General features: G+C 40.3%; 1 long non-coding RNA gene across 1 annotated transcript; it reads right to left on the reverse strand.

Moving 5' to 3' along the window:
• Nucleotides 1-817: 817 nt before the first annotated feature.
• LOC126819147 (uncharacterized) lies at nucleotides 818-14,960 on the reverse strand. The gene is made up of 3 exons (XR_007679521.2): nucleotides 14,145-14,960; nucleotides 3,603-3,881; nucleotides 818-1,270 (listed from the first exon to the last, which is right to left on the reverse strand). It is a non-coding gene; the product is annotated as an uncharacterized LOC126819147 (long non-coding RNA).
• Between the last annotated feature and the right edge of the window lie 1,460 nt (nucleotides 14,961-16,420).

The following is a 16,420-nucleotide window of genomic DNA, read 5'->3' on the forward strand; positions in this document are numbered from 1 at the left end:
CAATGGATCTTTTTACGTGCACGCCAATGTGTACACGGGACCTCAGTTTTTCGTCCTGCATCAAGACGAAGCAAAATGCAAAGGCTCCCCAACAAAAGACAAAGTTAGGAATTAGCCAGAAGGTAGTCCCCAAGCAAAAAATCAGAGAAGGCCAAATTATGCCAAATGCGTATTTATTAACATCAAATTACAATATTTATATTATATATTAATGAAGACCAGACAGATATTTACATAATTAGGGTCAAGAGTTTTATTGATATTTGTTCTAGGGATATGGCCCAGCTCTAGATAATATAGGTCATGTCTGTTCCCCGAGCATTTTCAGCCATTGGAAATAAAATATTTATACATGCATTAAACATACATTATACAAGAGCTAAATCTGCCTATTGCAGGCCTTTCTTTGGGGCTGGAATGTTTTCTAAATTATTAATAAAACATTAATAAACTTATCCAGATTCAACTCTCGATATTTACATGGATTTGAATACATTTTGTGATGGATGATTTAACGTCAAAATGGATAATCGAGTCTTTATTTTTATTTACCGACTTTAGTAATGATGATCGAGGCTAAGCCTAAAATTCAATCGCTAAAATCTCGGTTCAGAGTGGAGCAATTTAACTGAAATTTCCAGCATTATTCTAATTACGTTATGTTTTTTTTTTTTTTTTTTTCAACTATTATAGCGAGAACTGTCAACTCCTTATCTAATCTCAAGTAACACCCTTTTAATACCTTCCCCTTCCCCACTCCTCCATCTCGCTATCCCCCCTCCCTCACCTCGCTATTCCCCTCCCCCCTCTACCCTAACCCATATCCTCGCTACCGAAGCCATTGTGTGATGTTTTGCCAAGATTAGTAACGGTATTTAATATATGTCGACGACAGCTTGCCAAAAATACCACAGCTGTTTTCTATCAAATGTTGACTTCATAGATATAACTTGCTAAATACGACAGCTATTTTCTATCAAATGTTGACTTCACAAATAGCTTGCCAAATATACAACAGCTATTTTCTATCAAATGTTGACTTCACAGATGTAGTAGTCCGTAAAGCTACACGCCCCGTCATTCCATCTTAGTTCGGTACTAGTGTTTTTCCAGTTGAGAAAACCGCATAAATTGGGACCATCGGCATTGTTAGGTTCACCAACGCCCCAGTATGTAAATGTTGCAGTAGCTTGTGTTCGTCCATCCACCAACTCAAAGTCTCCATTAGAATAAATATGATGCACACCGAAATGGTAACTTAGGGTGTGACCTGTAAATAGAATGGCTAGGTAAGGTAAAAAACAAATAATCAACAACAACAACAAAAAATCCAACATACAACCATCATCAACAACACGAGAGAGAGAGAGAGAGAGAGAGAGAGGGGGGGAGAGAGAGAGGTCATTTCGGGAATAACACGTGGTTTAGTTTTATTTCAATAATTCGCTTGTGCGTAGGGGTCTTTAGCAGTGGGAGGAAACCGGAGTACCCGGAGAAAACTCACGTAGTTGGACAGGCGACCCTACCCCTTGTCACGTACAACCGGGCAATCGACACCAGACGAGTTGACTCAATGACAGACCTTATGATACAGCGCGCACAGGCTAACCATTCGCCCCGCCCCCCACCTCATCAACAACAAAATTCAACAAGGACAACAACACAAAATTAATGATAAGTGGCTGCTCATGTGCGCAAATTACAATTGACGGTAAGTGATATGAATGACGGTAAGTGATATGTAGCTACACCCATACAATTGTGATGCGGCTACCTGTTCACTTATTAGGAAAACGTGACGCTTTCTCAAATTGGCGTCGTTCGAAGAGTGTGTAGAGTTTTCAATGCAAAGTTGTTTTTTGTTTAAAGAAAATCGCATAAACAGCTTCAGACATTAAAAGCCTTGCATGATAAAACACTCTTCGCATGCGCCTTCATGGGCGCCGCCATTTGTAATCCGATAACTTGAAAGTAGTTCCAATGGCGGAATTCGTCATACAGCCGAGTTTAGATGTAGGTTTACCAAGTGATATTTGGCTGTTGAAAAAATAGTATAATCTCAGACTGGATAACCCGTTCTAAATGAAGTGAAGTAGTAATGGGCCTGGCCATATAAATATATATTAGACTAACTATCCAGTCCACAATAATCTAAGGATTTAATCAATCAGTGCTATTGTAATAATCTTATGGCCTTGACTAATTATTCTCCATTGTCAGTATATGAATCGCAAATTAAATTGTTTATGAAATATTGTTTCAATAACAGGATATGGGGTCTAAGGCCAAGGATAAATTCCTACTCCCCATTTAAGGATGGTACTCACGTCATTAAGCATGAGAGCCAATCATCATAATTAATTACGTCATATTTGGTCAATTGAATAATAGATAACTAATATAAAACTATCAGAGCAGTGGGCTATTTTTAGACAACCATGTAAATTATAGAGGGGAGGATGTAGCAAGTTATATCAGCAGACGCGCACTAGTCAGTTTGGTGGGGTCTAGAGATAGAGAGAAGGATTTTATTTTTAATCTATGCTTGTAACCTATGTATCCAGTGCTTGACATAAAATGTAGAAGCAGTGAAGATAAAAAACGAATTTAAGTTTAACGTCCTAATCTCTCCTCTCTCTATCATCAACAACACGAGAGAGAAAGAGAGAGAGAAATGGAGTTTAACGTCCACTCGACAAAACATGGTTCAATTTCTATTTCAATAACTCGCTTGCGTGTAGTGGTCTTTACCAGTGGAAAGAAACCGGAGGACCCTGAGAAACCCCGCGAGGTTGGACAGGTTTAGTCACGTTCTAATTAATTAATCCCACATGTCTTTTACAAACTACATAATATGATCTGTGCACACGCTCCGCACGCTCCACGTTACTTCAAGGGAAAACGCACTCGTCAGCAAGAATACCATGACGTGATAAAGAGGCAATTGCATGTATGAACACGAGTCTTATCTATTCTCCGGCGCTATAAAATCAGGAGTTTACTGACAGTTAGGGAGACGAGCGGAGAGGAGGCGAGACGCAGACGAGAGAAAAGCAGAGACTGGCGGATGGAATCGCCTGCGTTCAGCTGCTGCTTTGCCAGAGGGGCGGAATGCTGGATTTAATATAGTTATGTACCGTCGTGCTGTGTTCCTGTCATAGTCTAGTTCCCGTATATTAGTTTAAGTTCCTTTATTGTTCTGTATGTAGATGTGTTATATTCTGTTCCGATGTAAATAAGGTATATACATGTATTTACTAAACTGAACTCTGTTATCACTAAAATAGTGCCATGAGGGAAATTTTGCAGGGACAGAGGCACTATGGCCTACTCTTATATCGAATTCCAACTATCAAAGGATCTGTTACGTGCACGCCAATGTGTACACAGGACCTCGGTTTTTCGTACCATCCGAACGACTAGACAACTGTCCTTGCCATGCCCTCCTTCCTACATCACTGACAAGGGGGAACCACGCCGGAAAATCCCGATGAACTTTCTCGGCCAACACAGGGATCGAACCCACGACCTCCAGGTCCAGGTCTTACTCAGTGAGCTACCGTGGATCTCAGGATTGGGAGAATAAAAGAGCTGCAATTTACCGTTATTTTTCATATAGGTGTTGAAGAAGGTTTGCTTTGTTGTGCTGTCTATCACTAACAGATCACCACCTCCATACCCCTGACAAGTGGACCTAGCAATTGTCCACGAACGTGTTATGGTCGAGATCAAGAAGCAGTAACCGGAATTGGACGTAAAACCAGCTGGACAAACGCGGGGAGGTGGTACTGTCGTCGTAGTCGTGGTCGTTGTCGGTTCTGTTGTGGTTGTCGGTTCTGTTGTGGTTGTTTCAGCTTCTGTGGTAACCATTGTTGTTGGAACTGAAAAATAAAATAAACAAAGCTAATCAACAACACGTTAGGTACAGGCCGCCAATGTATACCCGGGACCTCGGATTTTCGTCCCATCCGAATGACAAAACAGCACCACTGACAAGGGGAAACCACGTTGGAAATTCCGATGAAATTTCTCGGCCAATGCAGGGATCGAACACCCGACCTCCAGGCTAGCGAGCCAGTCTCTTACCCACTTAGGTACCGTGTGCTATAAGTATCGAATTCCAATTACCAAGGGATTTGTCGTCCCATCCAAACGACTAGACACTATTCCTTGTCAGACTAACAAAGAATATACTTTATGCGTATGGTTGTTATAGTGTTACATAAAACGCACTTCAATTGCAATATAAACATAACTTATTCGGGGTTTGGAGGGGGGGGGGTATTTAGGGGCCCCGTTTACTTATGCACGCCACGACCCCTTGTGTCTTAATAAGGCATTGATTAGTAAGGGGGTTATAGGGTATAGTTTTACTATTTCATCTCTTCGGTGTTGGCAGCGAGAAAGTTCCGCTGTGGTTTCATCTTGTCAGTGGTGCAGGACCCGACACAATCTGTTTCACAGAGATCTTTTAATATCTCTGTTACAGATGACCGTTTCGAAACGTGACGTCACACCACGCGGCGCCAATCATTGGCTCAATAGCGCGTGCATTGTTTACATAAGACCTTATTGGTTCGGGCGGAATGGAGCCTTTTAGTCATTTTAATACCCATTTACACTAAATAGGGAATAATTTTACCTACAAATACGTCAAACGTCTTAATTTATTTTTCTAATACACGAAAAAAATGTTTTAGAATTGAATTTGTCGGAGGAAAAAATTTAATATTTGTGGCTCATTAAGTCGCATCGATGTCATCCTTATCAGTGATTGTCGCGGCCTAGCAAATATTCACTGCTGATCAGTGTGTACCCGACAAAGACCGCTGTCCGGTCGTTCGGATGGAACGAAACTCGAGGTCCCGCGTACACATTGAAGTGCACGTAATAGATTCAATGGCAGTTGGAATTCGATATAAGAGTAGTCTGCCCGGGCATAATTTCCCTTATAGGACACTGTATGGCGTGTCTTCATTAGCTCAGTCGGAGTAGAACAGTGGGACATTAAACCACATTGTAACATGCTTAAGGGTGAATCCGGCGTTTTGATAGGTTAAAGATACATTATGGGAGATTAGATAACGAGTTGGCAGTTCTCGCTCTAATAATTAAAAACTAGATAACGTAAAGGCAATTTGCTGAAAATTTCATTCAAATTGATCCACTATGAAACCAGAACTAAGCGAATAAAATTTCTGCCTAGCCTCGGTCATCATTACTAAAGTCAGTACGTTAAACAGCATAGTCTCGATTATCCATTTAATCGTTTAATCGAGAAGGAAAGTTATGCAGTAAATCGGCTCACAATCCACTTAAGATCGCAGGCTAGCGATGCCATCTAGAGTTGATTATGCCCTGGATAAGTTAATTAATGTCTAATTAATAATTTAAATAACATTTCAGGCCTAAAAAAAGCCATGCAATAGGCAGATTTAGCTCTTGCATAATGTATATTTAATTAGACACTGTCTATTGGATAATAACACCCCTGTTTTAGTAATTTCTATTAAAATCCTAAAATAGCATGTTACAATGTCGATAAACACGTCCTGTTTCGTATTTAGAGGGGTGTTATTGTGCAATAGTTATGTCCTGAGATTTTACATTAGAACCCGCGATGCTAACACGTCCTAATGATCTCAGGACATGTCTATTGGACAAAAACACCCCTCTAAATGCGAAACAGGAGATGTTTATCTCCTAATTACATTTCATTTCATTTAAAAACGCCTAATTGTTAAAATGTTTATTTACTCTTCACATAATTACCACGACATTATAAAACAGTCATATATTTTTTTCTCTCAAAACAAACCTTTATTTAAAGTAGACACAATATTTACTGCGCAGGTCAAATCGTTTAGAACGAGTTCAGTTATGGAATAATATCGATCGAACTATCCACTTACTGGAAGAAATAACGAATTCTGAATCAGAAATTTAAAAACAAGATTGAACACTGAAAGTCTCTTCTAGAACAACAATTGTTATTATTATGATCAAGAATTAAACAGTTCGATCACCTTTCAAATAAATGCTTTACATGTTTATGTGAATCAATAACTCGTGTTAATTGAAGACACATTGATTTAAACATAAATTTTCTTTTAAATTAGATTTGATTGTTCTAAAACTTAATTTTTTGTCGCCCAAGTTTGGGATCGAAGTCCACTCGATACTAGCATATGGTTCAATTTTTATTTGAACAATTCGCTTGCTCGTATGGCATGGTACCTTTTACGGTAATATAATTGAAAGCGTTGATTGACTGGGGCATGATCGCGATCTACGAAATGCCATCAGAAAATTCCATTCTCCATGGATTTCAAAATAGAGTTGTACTTGTAATTAATATAGGCCTTATATAGTTAATAACTGAGAGTACAATCGTATGGATACATTGCCCTGTGAATTTCAAAACGAAACCGAGACGCACCATTCTAAAATACTGAACAGTTATTTTCAGAATAGAAATAATATACGAGGAGAAATAGAAAGACATGGAACTATCTTTAGATAATTAAACCGATGGGCAGTATGATTTGTTGATAATAATTTTTAGTATGTATAAAAATAAAATGGACTCTAAATAACGTTATATATGTATTCAATGATTTAATGGCCTCGGCTATTTATTTTGCCGAGGAAAATGTAAAATACATCGGCATTTACGGATTAGCCTCGGCTATAGCAGATTGCCGAGGTTAATTGACAGGACTGCTTAAGTTCATCGGGAAAATATTAAAGATTAGAAATTCAAAAATGAGATTCAGTGTCCCACCCAACGGTCTTTTACCGTATGTTTTGCTACTTTTAGACGCTGAAATATTGTGCCGTAGCGTTTTTATGAATATATGTGTATCCTAGAACACGAAGGTGTATATTTGACGTGATTTTAACCATGGCAAAGACGACATCACTCCCTTCAGGAATTTGTAGGCTATGTCCTTGACTAGTACTGATGTTAATCTTGGTAGATAACTGCCATTATGCTGTAATAGAACTACGCTCAGCTCAGCTACCCATACGTACGCGGCGCGAAAATCTGCCAAAACTCTAAAACTAAATTAACGCAACGTATCAGGTGACGATACCAATACGTTATACGGATGGGAAAAATTCCATTTGCCAAAAGTCTCTATTGTCACTGTGCGGTAAGCTCAATTAAGCGTGTCAGATGATTGGGGGGGGGGGGGGTACCGCCTTATAGTCATCACCTGTCCCTTCAGAAAGAATGACTCAGAAAATGTATTAGCTCATGCCTGGTGACTAGACTTCATGGATGTATTCAGTAGTAGTGTTAAAGGGATAATTTCATATTTTTAAATTATATTTTTAAAATGTATTAAAATAAAGCCTTAAAATAGATGGTATCTATAAAAAGTCCTACCTTGTTAAAGAATAATCCTATTAATCCTATAATTCACAATTGCCAGTTGAGAAATTGGCAAAAATATCATTTTCAACTTCAAATCCAAACGTTTGAAGATAGCTTAACCATTGGGGGAATAGAAAAACAAGGGAGGTAATTGTGTTATTTCCGGGGTGAAGGCTTTTTTAAGTGTGAGAATGATACCTATGATCGTATAATAGTAAATTGACAACCTATTGAGCAAAAGACATAGAAATAATTATGTTTTGATTTTCTTAGAAAATATGAAATTCTCGCTTTAAATTCTTAGACTTAAAGCCGGTCACCTGTTTACAGACAGATGCCTCAACACGCAATCTGATTAAAATACGATTTCGTTTCGTTTTTTTATAGTTCACAATTCCGTTTTACTTGTCTTTATTACACAAGGATCTGGAAAAGTTGTTATATTACCCACGTTCTGGTTATTGTGAGGGATTAGCCAATGAAATTGTTCGTTGCAGCAAGTGGAGTGCGATGCACGGAACTATGGGCATCCTATTAGAAACATCAACAATGATTGGTTAATCAAATGTCTGACGTTATAGGGTCGAAAGCCGCTCGTATGACCCCTGCCGCGACCCCCCCCCCCCCACACTACAACTGGTCAGATCTGCATGTAGTAGAGGTCATCGAAAGTATAAAAAAGCGGAAACGAAATATAGATCTGGGCCCTTATTCACGAAAACTTAAACTAAGATAAAATCGACATTTTAAGAAATACTGCAATTCGATTGGCTGACCAGTAAAATCAATTTGCATATATCCAATGAGGTTACAGTATTTCTTAAAATTTCGATTTTATCTTAGTTTAAGTTTTCGTGAATAAGGGCCCAGTATTTTAATCCGATTGCTCAACAGACGGCGGTGCAGGCATTTTATAAAGGAAATTACTTTCATGTAAACTGGAATATTGACCTCCCTTTAAATGTCAAGGAGCTTATAAACATCAAAGAATGTCTGGCAGTCGAGCTCTCCACGATACGTTGAGAACACATGTTCTTGTCGCAACAGACAATATGACGACCGAATACATATTAAACAAAGGTGAAATGAAATGGGGTTTAACGTCCTACTTTTCTGCTCTTACTGGGCTAATGAAGACGGACATACGTCATACAGTGTGCTATGAGGGACATTTTGCCCGGGCCGCTACACTACGGCCTACTCTTATATCGAATTCCATCTGCCAAGGGATCTTTAGGTGCACGCCAATACATACACAGGACCTCGGTTTGTTCGTCCCATCCGAACGTCTAGATAGCAGTCCTTGTCAAGCCCTCCGCCCTGCATCACAGACAAACTTTCTTGGCCAATGCAGGGATCGAACACACGACCTCCAGGCTAGTAAGCAACCATCTTACCCACTTAGCCACCGCACTTCAACCAACCATGTACTCCATGACATACCTACGAACGCTAATTTGTTTATTAGCCATTCACAACTTCGACATTCTAGGGGGGTTAGGATGGCCGAATGGTTAGCACGTGCGCACTTTATCATGAGGTTTGTCATTGAGTCAACTGGCGTGGTTTCGATTCCCCGGTTGTACTGGGCCGAGAAAGTTCATCCAGATTTTCCGGCGTGGTTCTCCCTTGTCAGTGATGCAGGACGGAGGGGCTGACAAGGACAGCTGTCTAGTCGTTCGGATGGGACGAAAAACCGAGGTCCCGTGTACACATTGGCGTGCACGTAAAAGATCCCTTGACAGTTGGAATTCGATATAAGAGTAGGCCGTAGTGCCGCTGTCCGGGCAAAATTTCCCTCAAAGCACACTGTATGGCGTATGCCCGTCTTCATTAGCCCAGTTCGGAGCAAAACAGTAGGACGTTAAACCCCATTATTCATTTCATTTCATTTTCCGGTTGTACTGACAAGGAGTAGAGTCGCCTGTCCAACCTCACGGGGTTTTTCCGGGTCCTCCGGTTTCCTCCCACTGCTAAAGACTCCTGCGCCATGTTAGTCCCGAAATTATCTAGTTTGTGTCGAGTTGACGTTAAACCCTCTCTCTCTCTCCTCTCTCTCTCTCTCTCTCCTCTCTCTCTCCCCTCCCTCCTCTCTCTCTCTCTCTCTCCCTCTCTCTCTCCCCTCCCCCCCTCTCTCTCACTCTCTCTCCCTCTCTCTCTCCCCTCCCCCCCTCTCTCTCTACATATATATAATAAATAAACGAGACAACTATTGTGTAAAATTGAATCTAAGAACTTTAGCCGTGAATAGACAATATATAGAATATCTTGTCCATGTTAAAGGGCTTAACCTTTCATTTAAACACACGGGTAAGTTTATAATGGCAGATGTTAAGTAGTTTGTTCATTATCGAAAAAATCCGTTTAAAATTTCCGATGGTTCAGACAGTAACTAATGATTTATACAACATTTAAGTGCTTCCATCGATTATTTTAAACAAAGAGACCCATTATTATCTCAGCTTCCGAAAAAAAAGGATTTAAGTCCTATTTGCACCGGTAATTTAGGGCGGTTATATTTGTTTCCCACTTCCGTGTGCTGCGTTACTATAGGATTGAAGGACAGCTGCCTAGTCGTTCGGATGAGACGAAAAACCGAGGTCCCGTGTACACATTGGCGTGCACGTAAAAGATCCCTTGGCAGTTGGAATTCGATATAAGAGTAGGCCGTAGCGCCACTGCCCGGGCGAAATTTCCCTCATAGCACACTGTATGGCGTATGCCCGTCTTCAATTAGCCCAGTTTAGGTGCAGAAGCGTAGGACGTTAAACCCCATTTCATTCCATTACTATGGGATTGTCCCTAATATAGACTTTTGGCAAGCGAAATTTTCCCTATCGGTATCACGTATCCGTATCGTCATGTGATACGTTGCGTCAAAATGAAATGAAATGAAATGGAGTTTAACGTCCTACTGTTCTGCTCCTAACCTGGGCTAATGAAGACGGGCATACGCCATATTGTGTGCTATGAGGGAAATTTTGTCCGGGCAGCGGCGCTATGGCCTACTCTTATATCGAATTCCAACTACCAAGGGATCTTTTACGTGCACGCCAATGTGTACACGGGACCACGGTTTTTCGTCCCATCCGAACGACTAGACAGCTGTCCTTGTCAGGCCCTCCATCCTGCATCACTGAGAAGGGGAAACTACGCTGGAAGAGTTTTGACAGATTTTCGCGCCGCGTTCGTATGAATAGCTGAGCTGAGAATAGTTATATTATAGCGAGAGAGAGAGAGAGAGAGAAATGGGGTTTAACGTCCACTCGACACAAACTAGGTCATTTCGGGACTAATATATGGTTTAATTTTATTTACATAATTCGCTTGCGCGTAGGGGTCTTTAGCAGTGGGAGGAAACCGGAGGACCCGGAGAAAACCCACGAGGTTGGACAGGCGACCCTACTCCTTGCCACGTACAACCGGGGATTCGAAACCACGCCAGTCGACTCACTGACAGACTTTATGATACAGCGCGCGCACGCTAACCATTCAGCCATCCAACTCCCCCTATATTATAGCATGATGGCAGTTATCTACCAAGATCAACATCAGTACTAGTCAAATGCCTAGCGTACAAATTCCTGGAGGGAGTGAAGTCGCTCGACGGTCGCTGAGCTATTAAATAAAATTTAATGTCGAATCTTATTAAAAATCGTCGACTACCAACTCGATAGCAATTATTGGTTTCACTAATGTATCATTTCAGAAAGCCTATACCCGTTTACCATAGAATCACATCATTTAGAGATTTCCGAGGTCCCTCCTCCCTAAATTTAGCACGTAGATCAACCAGCATGCAGACAGACAAGAGGACAAATATGTAAATTTCGAGAAAATCTCATCAAAAATAATGATAAAATTCCAGTCTTTATCATGGTTAAAATCACATCAAATATACACCTTCGTGTTCTAGGATGCACATAGATTCATTAAAACGCTACGGCACAACATTTCAGCGTCTAAAAGTAGTACAAAAAGACGACGATGTTATACGCAACTTTTCCGTATATGAAAGCTGTCCGAAAAAATTGATAACGTCACACGCAAAGTCGATACAGATATACGCGAAATTTACATTTGCCAAAAGTTCCTATTAAATCCACGATCTGCTACATGCAGATACGTTAGGATACGTTTCGATACGATCAACACGATTGTTACGACTGACCTCAATATATGATATGACTTGAAAGGATCACCACGGTCAGTGGGGACCTAGCATTATCAAGTTGATATTCACTAAAATTATTGTTGTGTTCCATTTTCAATTCATAAGAAACGGTACCCATTTTTAACATAGATGGACTTAGTCTCGGTCACCCAGAACATCCTAGTCTTCAACATACGGAGGGTCTGGGACCGTTGTCAATATTTGACGTTAAGTCCATTGCCCATGCGTAACCGGGAGTTTGGTTTTTAATGTGGTTGATTATCCAGTCTCTTTAGCCAAGTCAAGTAAGAGCTACTCCCCTTCCCACAATAAATCCCATAATTCTTGCATTAATATAAACAAACATGAATCGTGACGACGAATTAGGATTTATTAAATAAAAACCCATAGATATGGCCCATGAAGAGAGACATTTTACAATAAAAAATTGAGAGTGTTAGATATTGAACTGGCATGCAATCAAATGTATTTTTTGAAATGACATTCTTAAATTAATTTCATGGGCGTAAACATCTTGTTTTAAGAGGAGTTACCTCCCTTAGACATTGTTAATGATAATGTAAAAGACCGGATTGTCTACGATATCACCTTAGGTGAAAGTGGAGGTAAAACTCGTAGAATATTTTTCTGGATGATAGAGACTAAGATGGACTTGATGAACATGTTCGAGTACACTTCGACCTGTTCACACATTTGATAGGGCGTTGGGTGGCCGAATGGTCAACGCGTACGCGTTGTATCAGAGGGTCTGCCGTTGAGTCAAGTGGCGTGGTTTCGATTTCCCGTTTGTACGTGACAAAAAGTAGGGTCGCCTGTCCAACCTCTACGCGGAAGCGAATTATTGAAATAAAATTGAGCAATATTTAGTCCCGAAATGACCTAGTTTGTGTCAAGTAGACGTTAAACCCCATCTATCTCTCGAACGCAGTATCCATGTCAGCCTAGCGCGCGCCAGCCCAGACCAGTGATAGCTGGACTTTAAATCAGTAAAGCTTTTCTCGGCCGGGATTCGAACATGGGACGAGAGGTCAGTGAACTCCCTAACCCCACCTCTCTCTACCTCACGGGACAAGAGGTCAGTGAACTCCCTAACCCCACCTCTCTCTAACTCACGGGACAAGAGGTCAGTGAACCCCCTAACACCACCTCTCTCTACCTCCCCTCCCGTCATTTATTAAAGAATATCGTCGATATGTCAGATTTCTGGTTCCAAAGATTTAAAAATAGATTACTTATAGTATTCGCTAGGGATTGTACAGCACTGCTATTGTTTTTCGGGATAATGAAGAATAAAATCATCCAAGCCGTTGGCTATAATTAAGGAACAGTTTGCTCGGGCAGTTAAATTCAAATTATCAAGGGATCTTTTACGTGCAACACGATTACACGCTTCTGTCTTGCCAACACCGAGATCCAACCCAAAATGAAATGAAATGGGGTTTAACGTCCTACTGTTTTGCTCAAACCAAAAAATATTCAAAATACAGTGACGAAATGTAATCCTTTTGTCTCCATTAGAACCTCTATGTAACGGGGGGGGGGGGGGGGGGGTGGCTGAATGGTTAGCGTGCGCGCGCTGTATCATAAAGTCTGTCATTGAGTCGACTGGCGTGGTTTCGAATCCCCGGTTGTACGTGACAAGGAGTAGGGTGGCCTGTCCAACCTCGTGGGTTTCCTCCGGGTCCTCCGGTTTCCTCCCACTGCTAAAGACTCCTTATGCGCAAGCGAATTATTGAAATAAAATTGAACCATATGTTAGTCCCGAAATGACCTAATTTGTGTCGAGTGGACGTTAAACCCCATTTCTCTCTCTCTCTCTCTCTCTCTCTCTATGTAACTCTAAAATTAGTAGCCAATCATAATTAGCGATTTACCGGTACATTCAACATGGCGGTGGATACGATGTAGTATTAATTATAACCTATCAAAGAGTGATGTGTTTGTTTCATATAACGTGATAGTAAATAAATAATACGCATATAAACTGAAATTTTTGGCATAATTTGTGATTGAAAGGCATATCGGAAGCCCAGTATCGTTGTGTCCACGTTTAGTGGACTACCTACGGCACTAAACCGTAGCCCTCTCACCGAGATGTCAACGTCAACACGTCGTAATCACCGTACACCGCAAAGTAAATCTAAATGTAATTTGAGCTTGTCCTACCGTTCTGAAGCAAACTAATAAATTCACGGGGCTGTCAAAATGTAATTGGAGATACACATACATGTATGATCCTTTTTTTTATTTATTAACAGTTACTAGGGAGGGTATTACTACATGTTAAACAGTGTTTAATTTATACACTTTAAATTTAATGTAAACTGAAGTTATAATAAGCATATATTGTCTCAGATAGAAATTTGGCGGTGTTAAATAGCTCCCGCAAAAGATATGGCGAACACATCTTATCACTCCAGCGTGATTTTGAGATCTCAAGGCCTGAACCACGACGGAAAAACCGCGACCTCCAAGTTAGCGAGCCAGCGTCTTACTCACTTAGCCACCGTGGCTCCCTCCTGGTTAATCAGCTAGCACCTTAACCGCTGAGCCTCCATAGCCTCCATTAAAATAAACAATTATACAAACCTCGGCTATCGCTGACGTAATATCTGGTAGTTGATGGCTGTGACGTGGTAGATGTTGTGTACACGTCATCGTGAAGAAAACAAGAATAATCTGTGACATCATAGAAAAATGAGTAGCAATTTGAATGCATGGAACACATTTGAGCACAAAATGTGTGATATTTTAAACCCGGAACCACCATAAAATTTCCTGATACCATTTTATTGTCCATTGTCGTTACCCTTCGCCATTTTATAGTTAGCGTTAAACTGTTCGATGTATGAAGGAAAAGGACGTATATAAAAACCGGTGCTGTTATAGGAAACATGTCCATGTATCAAATCCAAACGCTAATAACAAACAAATGTACATTAATAGCCATACATTCACAAATGTAAACACGTTTGTTGGTTGTGCCAATGAAACTGATTTATGTCACGATCATACTTTCCTCTCCAGCATGCGATCAAAGAACGATGAAATGATCTAAGATTAATCCAAATCGATCTCAGACAAATTATTCTTCACATGCCTCAGTTCAGTATTTATAAAAATTGTTGATAATTTATTCCGGGTCCTTTTTTCCTCTGAAAATTCTCCACAATGCGATCAAAGATTAGTCTGAATCGATTTCCGACAAATTATTCTTTACATACCTTAGTTCATTATTTATAAAAAAATGTTGATCATTTATTCCGGGTCCTATGATATTAACCAATAAACTATTGCACACAAAATAAAATCGATTTATGATATAACAGTAACTGGTTTATCAACGTGCAACGTTTCGACACATGTGTCAATGTTCAATTACTAAATGTCACTCAAAGAAATTCTGACAAAAGAGCATGGTTTCCCTAAACTGAATTCGAAGCTGCTCCTATCGCGTTTCTTATACGATACAGCGTGACTAAAAAATATAATCGTATACAACAGCTATCGATATCCTTACCAACCTAAATCTAAAGAAAAAGGCTAAAACACAAAATTATACTATTGTTATCAAAGAGTATAGAAAACTTCACAGGTAATCCTAATGCATCATAAAACATAAAAAACGTTTTATATTTTCGATAAAATAAATCCATAAATATTAATGAACGGAAAGCGTCAATGATCAAAGCGTAACGTTTGTTAATTAAGTTTTAGTGTTCGAACACCCAATGACTAGCTTGTCGATTTTCTAAACTCATTTAATACCGATAAAGTTTTATGCCACCATGGAGACTTGACATAAATGAATATGTAACTACTAGAACAAGTGTATAAAGTTGATGTACATTAGAGATCGAAGACCAGCCAATTGATTTGCTGATTGTTCTTGAATCAGGAATTGATCTTTGGTGGTTGTTCCTGGTTCCGTGGTTGTATGTATAAATGCTATTTGACTGCAGAACAAGCATTTGCTTGCGATATCAATCTCCAACGAACCCCAGTAACCAATCAGTCTTATTAATACACCATTGAAATGAAATAAAATGGGGTTTAAAGTCCCACTGTTCTGCTCCGACAGGGATAATCAAGAGAGTCATACGCCATACAGTCTGCTATGAGGGGGACATTTGCCCGGGCAGCGGGGCTATGGCTTATTCTTATATCGATTTCCAACTGCCCGTGGATCTTTTACGTGCACGCTAATGTGAACACGGGACCTCAGTTTTTCGTCCCATTCGAACGACTAGACAGCTGTCCTTGTCAAACCCTCCGGCCTGCACCACTGACAAGGCGAAACCACACTGGAAAATCCCGATGAACTTTCTCGGCCAACACTGGGGTCGAACCCGAGACATCCAGGCTAGTGTAGACACCGTGCCTCCTCTATTAATACACCATTGAAGCTGTAGCACATATTCAGATACCCAAACAGACAAAAAGGAAATAAAAGAAAATGGGGTTTGATTTTCTACTTTAACCAGAGAGAAAGAGAAATGGGGTTTAACGTCCACTCGACATAAACTAGGTCATTTCGGGTCAAACAGATGGTTCAATTTTTATTTCAATAATTCGTTTGCGCGTAGGGGTTTTTGCAGTGGAAGGAAACCGGACGACCCGGAGAAAACCCACGAGGCTGGTCACGTACAACCGGGGAATCGAAACCACGCCAGTTGACTCAATGACAGACTTTCAGATACAGCGCGCACGTGCAAACCATTCTGCCATCAAACCCCCAACCTGACTAGCGACTTACTGGCTAAATCTATTTGTTAAGGCCAGCTCAATTTTCGTCATTCTCGCTGAGATGTAAATAAGATTAGGGCACGTGATTGTTGGCGAGATTGTAAATTAGGGTTAGGGTA

Source organism: Patella vulgata, chromosome 4, assembly GCF_932274485.2.
Source record: "Patella vulgata chromosome 4, xgPatVulg1.2, whole genome shotgun sequence".
Lineage (NCBI taxonomy): Eukaryota > Metazoa > Mollusca > Gastropoda > Patellidae > Patella > Patella vulgata.